This window comes from Arvicanthis niloticus, chromosome 1 (assembly GCF_011762505.2).
Source record: "Arvicanthis niloticus isolate mArvNil1 chromosome 1, mArvNil1.pat.X, whole genome shotgun sequence".
Classification (NCBI taxonomy): domain Eukaryota; kingdom Metazoa; phylum Chordata; class Mammalia; order Rodentia; family Muridae; genus Arvicanthis; species Arvicanthis niloticus.
In genome coordinates, this window is record NC_047658.1 from 91,191,469 (window position 1) to 91,198,396 (window position 6,928).

The window sequence follows — 6,928 nt, forward strand, 5'->3', positions numbered from 1 at the left end:
GCTTTCCTGGTGATATGGGGAATTCAGGACTTTCTAATTTGGGAGAACTAGGATCTGATGATGCCAAGTACCCTGGGTTGCTGATGCTTATGTTCTTGTGCTTGCATTTTGCAGTCTGGATCTCCTTAGTGCTACCTGTGCTGTCTCTGACTGGAGCCTGTCTTTTCTATTATCTTGGTTGTGTCGGAACTGTTTGTGGTGGGTGTTGCTGCTGGGGTTAGAGCTGTGCTCCAGCGCAGACTGGTAGGAACCAGTTCTCCCAGTCAGGAGTGAATTCCTGGGTCCCAGTGGGTCCCAGTTACTCCCTGTTTGGGGTGGGTGTTGCTGTCTTACCTAAATTACTGCCAGGGTTAGAGCTCCTGGGAGCCCTGCCTCCTCTGGGTTCTGTGAGATTGGGTGCAGAGCTGCAGCCTGGAATCTGCTCAGTGCTCAGGCACAGACCAGAAGGCCATGTTGGTACTTTTAGAAGGCATTCATCTTTTTATAATTATCTTTAAGTTGTCCTTACAAATTAAAGTCATTGATATTTTACAATTTTTTGAGTTTTTTTACATTTGGATAGCATAATCTTTGTAACTTATTTTTAAAAGTATGTTTCTTTTGCTTTGATGGATTCAACTATAAAAGCCAAATACTATTTTCCTCAAGTCTATGAAATAGTCTCCAAGTTATCTTTTATAGATATAAAAGTCCATTTTTGTCATATTGTAAACTTTTGGGTTTTTTTTTTTTTTTTTGGTTATGTTTTGAACACTGTAATCAGTTCTACTGAACTACTGAACTGTATATTTCTATGCCATGATTTTGCTCTCTTAAATAATTACACTTTTATTTATCTGTAATTGTCACCTGTTGGGAAAGGAAAATCCAACCATTCCAGGGCAAGCCCAATGCCTAGGACAGCTGGCTAACACAGAATAGACTCCATGTTTCTGTTTGTTTTTAGAAAGAAAGCGAGGTTGGGTGAGTATAAAAGTGGGTAGGAAAGCACCTGGGAGGAGTTGGGTAGAGAAAAGAATATGATCAAATATATTGTTTAGAAAAATTATTAAGAATACTTAAAGCTTCATGATGCATATTTGAATGTACTGGTATCTCATACTCCTTTGTCTCAGCTCCAAGCTCTCCCATAGCTTGCTTTTGGTCTGAGATTCTTCTACAGAATTTGAAGCTTATGGCCAAAGTACAATGGAATCTTAGGACTAAGATTAGAGACAATCAGAGGTAATGTATAAAAAATGTTATTGAAGATTTTTGGAGAATTCTTTCACTTATCTAAATCTTTGATGTGTCTCAGCAAAATGTTATGGCATTGTTCATGTAGGTATGGTGAATTTTTTTTGTTGTTCAAGTGACTTTTGGTTTTTTATATTATTTTCCTTAAGAATAAGAAATTTCAACCAACGTGGTTTCTCTCCAGTCATTTCTGGTACAATGGACCTTATCAAATAATAATTGTTCATGATGAAGAAGCTCAGCACATAAATTAGAGGGAGAGAGAGAGAGACAGTTCATTTGTGAAGTTGATCATCTTACAAATAAATGAAACAAAGAAAAACAATTACTACTATTTCCCCTTCAGCAACAATTTATCAGTTATGCTTGTCTAAATATAGAAATATAACTTGCAAGATTTATATTTATTTATTGACCCAATTTAACAACTTGGGCCACAGAATCAATACATCACTTTTATTTTCCACTTACTTGTTTGGGTGTTACATGGATCAGTATGCCTTGTGATTTCTTTTATAAATACACATAACTATAGATATGGGCGTAGCTTATTCTTTGAGGATTTAATACATGTATATAATGTATTATGGTCATACTTGCTTCCTGTTTCCCCTCTCCAACCCCCATCTCTGGTCCCCTTCACGTATTTCTTTCTCAACATCACGCCATCTGTTTATTTATAGCCTATTTCATCCAATTAGTGGTGCTCATTTGTGCCCACATGTGGGATGATCCATCAGAGCATGAGCGACCTATCAGCGACCACAATAGCATCCCTGCCCAAGCTGCCATTAACTGCACAAACCTCCTTAAGTAAAAGGGAGGCCTTGGGAGCCCCTCCCCCATCCATGCTGGAATTTTGGCTAGCTTGAACTTATGCAGATAACCACAGGTGCTGTGAACTCCTGTGTGCCACAGCCCTGCCATGTCCCTCGGTGATTATGTTCTTTCTCTTCCATCTTTTGTCTTACTCCCTGAATCTTGGGAGAGGAGGGTCAAAATTGATATAAATGTGTGCTTTAGAGCTGAGCAGCTGTAGCTACCTATTCTCAACCCTTTGCACAGTTATGGCTCTCTGCATTAATTACCACCGTTGCAAAAAAAGCTTCCCCGACCAATGTTGTAGGCAGAGCAGATCTGTGAATATTGACATAGGTTAAACAGGTATATTGAGAAAATAGTTTAACAATGTGACCCTTTAGCAAAATAAACCAAAACAGCAAAACCAAAATGAGAGGAGGCTCCTCTGCTAGAGGCTAATCACTTCTAAGCCATGAACTTTTGACGAGGTTTACAGTACCAGACATGGCCACGTAGAACAGACCTCAAATTCAATTAAAAAGTAGTTGGTAGTTGATTACTCCATAACAGGCTTACCACTATTGCTCCTCTAAGTACTTGCTTCCAGCAGGTTATGCTTGTAGCCCACAGGGTTCAGTGCTGGGTAAGACGGTTGCTGTACTTTTCTCCTCCTTCAGCACTATGAGAATGAGACAGCAGGCAGTTGTCTGGTCAGTTCAAGATTGATTTTTGTGTGCCCTGCAGCCAGAGTGTTTGATGTCTTCAGAACCAGGGTTTGAGTGTGTAGTTGTAGTGACTTGTGACTTCTCTGGTGTTTATGTCCACTATACCCTCACTAACGTCAGTGACTTAGTCATTCAAAAAGAAGTCCTGCCTCCAAACCTCACACATCGGGTGAATTACCAGTCCTCTGATGCAATTGCCTCACTGGGTTTTGTCTGTGGTCTTGAGACCTTACTTATGGAAGCATGCCTGGGTTTGGAGCACAGGACTGAGCTCTGTGTTGTTTTTCTGTCTTCCAAATGCTAGCGCTTTGTATGCTGAGGTTCCCAACAGCTTCAACAGGCAGTTCTCTAGACTCGTGTTCCTCTAGGTCAGTGGTTCTCAACCTTCCTAGTGCTGTCGTCCTTTAATACAGCATTATTAAATGTTCTTCATAGTGTGGCGACCCCGACCACACAGTTCTTTTGTTGCTACTTTGTAGCTGTAATTTTGCTACTGTTATGAATCATAATGTAAATAATCTGTGTTTTCTGATGGTCTTAGGTGATCCTTGAGGAATAGTCATTGGCCATCCCCCAAAGGGGTTGTGATGTACAAGTTAGGAATCACAAGTCTAACTCCTGCTCATGTTGCAGATACATTTAGTTTTTCTAAAGGATTTACACATAGAGACACAGATACACATGGACACACATGGACACACACACACACACACACAGAGAGAGAGAGAGAGAGAGAGAGAGAGAGAGAGAGAGAGAGAGAATTGCACTTCTGCATTAGCTTGCCTGGCTTACCTCACTGTTTGGTTCAATAGACACTCAGGAGCTCTCCTATCAGCAACCCCCATAGTCCATGGTTGGATTCCTGGACTTTCCCCTTTTGTCTATCCACAGCTGCTGTTTTAAATCCATGAATTCCTAGTAGTGTGACAGAGAGTCAGTGTTTTCTCTGGGGGCTGCCTCATGCACGTCACTAATGAAGCTGTGAGGAAAAGCCAGGAATGTTGGAGTTGCATGTCTTTCAGATATATCCTATGCTGTGAGTTGTGACTATATATGCACCCTAAGTTCATTGCAATATTCTAGAGTCAGTGTACCTTAAATTTATTGCAATGATATTCTAGAGTCAGTAAATCGATCATAAAATCTGTCATCTATCAATCATGTACTTCGCATCTGTCTGTCTGTCCTATCTATCTATCTATCTATCTATCTATCTATCTATCTATCATCTATCTTATCTCTCTGAAGAATTCTAATCAGGATGAGAAGTTTATGTATTATAGGCATAAATTTTACAACGTCCACAAATGTTGTTCTATACCAGCCATAGATTCATGTAAAGCATTTAACATCTTCATAGCAACTACAAATCATTTTGTATTAGCTCAACAGATAGGCTTTGATCTTAACCCATTAGTTTCCAAGTACAATCCTTCTTTTATACTCTCATAGAGTAAAATAATTTTTTCTTATAACTTATAAGGTAATAAGCTAGGTCATTGTGACCCTGGTTGCCCCATTCTCAGGCTTTAGTCCACTTTAGACCACTTTAGAAACAGAGGCTGCTGAGATCTGCATCCCATCCATCCTCTCCATCCTGCCTCAATGGCCAGGCAGACAGTCTACGCAGTGTATCTCAGCTTGTGATTCTCTTATTGTAATAGTCTTGCCCTTGACTCCATTGCAGTCACCTTTGTGGACTAAAGCACAATCCATCTTGTTCTTACTCTAAGCTCTTTTCCCTGCATGTCTCTAGTTATAATGTGCTAAACTGCTTTAACTAGGAACATGTAGCCCCCAGTGTGCTTGCTATGCCCCCTCTTGCAGCCCTCTAATCTGATTGTGCTTCTGGGCCCATTCAGCAGAAACAATCTCACGGGTTATTTGGATAGAATTTAATATTAAGTAGAGATGACAGGTATTGAGGCACCAAAAGGTACAAATAACTTCAGATATCACAAACAGACTACTGGGGAAGGGAAGAAAGAGAGCAGAATTCTTGTAACATCAAAGCAGGAAGGAGGAGTCTCATCGCATGAAGCTCCAAATCTCTAAGGAGGACCCCTGCTTGAGGCACCACTGTCCTTGGGAAGATATCTCCAGTCTGGCTCAAGTTCTGGAAAATCACCAACTGGGCTGAGGAGCTGCCTTGAGAATGTGCTGCTGCCAGTGTGAGAGTCCCAGCTGGGCCAGCAGCCCAGAATCAAAGAGCTGCATGCTCCTACCTCCAGCCTTGTGCTTATCCTCCAGGCCCCCCTATTGGCAGTGTCTGCTGGGAGCAGCACAGCTGGGACTAGAGAAGAGTTCCAGTCCAGGCTCCATCTAAGACAGAAGCTATGTTGAAAGAGGGCAGTAATTGGAGCAGCACTGCCCCCAAGGACTTCCTCTCCAGCTGCAACCACCTCCTTCTGCTGCCCCTGTTCAGCCTCCCTTTGGTGATCTTTTCAGCTCCATGTCGATGATCTAGTGTTTTGGTTGCTCTGATGGGCACCACATAATTTTCTTCTCTCAGGCAGACTGGTCCCATTGGTAACTGGTCCTATTGGTGACCGGCCCCGCAGGATTCATCTCTTCAGGGTCTGCTTCAAAGGTTTTTCATTCTCTTTCAACTTCCATCCCCTTTTCCCTCTTCCAATTTTTGTTTCAAAAGTGGCAACTTCCTCCTGACTTCCCTGCTGCAAAAACCAACCTCTGCACCCCCTTCTTACCTGCATTCCTGCCTCTGTGAGAGACAAGACATTGCTTCAGCCTGAGGTCAGCTCCAACCTGTACTCCAGCTGTCAGCTCCCTTTCCTCTGGGAATCTTAGAATTCACCTGTTCATTCCAGATTTTTGTTTTCTCTGTACCCAGCTCCCCATTTTACCAGATACTTAAGCTTTAAATAATTTCAACTTTATTCACTACTTTGGGGAGGTACATTTAAAAATTGCATATATCTCATATTAGGGAACAATTTGGCAGTTTATTAAGAGATGAAATATAATTACCAGAGGACCCAAAAACTTCCTTCTAGATGTTTTCTTGAGATAACAGAAAAGTGAGGTTTATAAAGAAGCTTGGAAGGAGATGTGTCTTAGGGTTTCTATTACTGTAAAGAGATACCATGACCAAGACAACTCTTGTAAAGGAAAGCATTATTTGGGGATGGCTTACAGCTTCAGAGATTCAGTCCATTATCATCACAATGGGAAGCATGGCAGCATCCACACAGATTTTGTGCTGGAGAAGGAGCTGAGAGTTCTACATCTTGATTTGAGTGGAGCCAGAAGACTGATTCTTTTGCACTAGATGGAGCTTAAGCATAGGCCCTCAAAGCTCACCCCCACAGTGACTCTCTTCTTTCAAATCCTCATCTACACCAACAAGGTCACAACTCCTAATAGTGTTGCTTCTCATGGGTTAAGCATAGTCAAGCCACCCATTCCACTCCCTGGTTCCCATAGGCTTGTTCAAAGACATGAGTCTATGGGGGCCATACCTAGTCATAGCATAATACAAAATACATTTAGTCCAACTTCAAAAATTCCATAGTCTATTACAATCTGAACAGTGTTAAAAGTCCCAAGTTCAACATCTCTTCTGAGATCCATCCCATCACCTAACTGTAATCCCCTATAAAATCAAAATCAAAAAGCAGACCACATGCCTCCAACATCACAGGATATACATTACCATTCCAAAATGTCATATTGAGAAAATACTGGACAAAGCAAGACCAAAATCCAGCTGGGAAAACTTCAAGCTTCATCTCTGTGTCTTATATAATAAAAGTGTTCTTCATATCTCTAACTCCTTTCATCTTTATTGACTGCAACAAACTTCTTTCTCCTGGGCTGGTTCCACGCCCTGTTAGCAGCTTTCCTCAGCAGGTATCCCATGGCTCTGGCATCTCAAACATCTTGGGGTATTCAAGGCAACTTCAACTTTATAGCTTTGTATTCCAGGGTCTGGGATACAAAAACAATCTGGGCTCCTTCAAAAGGCTTGGGTCACTTCTAGCTCTGCCTTCTGTAATAATCTAGGCTCTGGCTGACTCCACTCCACTGCTGCTGCTGCTCTTGGTCATCCCATGGTACTGGCATCTCCGTTATGCTCAGGTCTTCCACTGCAACTTAGGCTTCACCAATAGCCTCTGAGAGGCTCCCTTCATGGTGCTAAGCCTCAA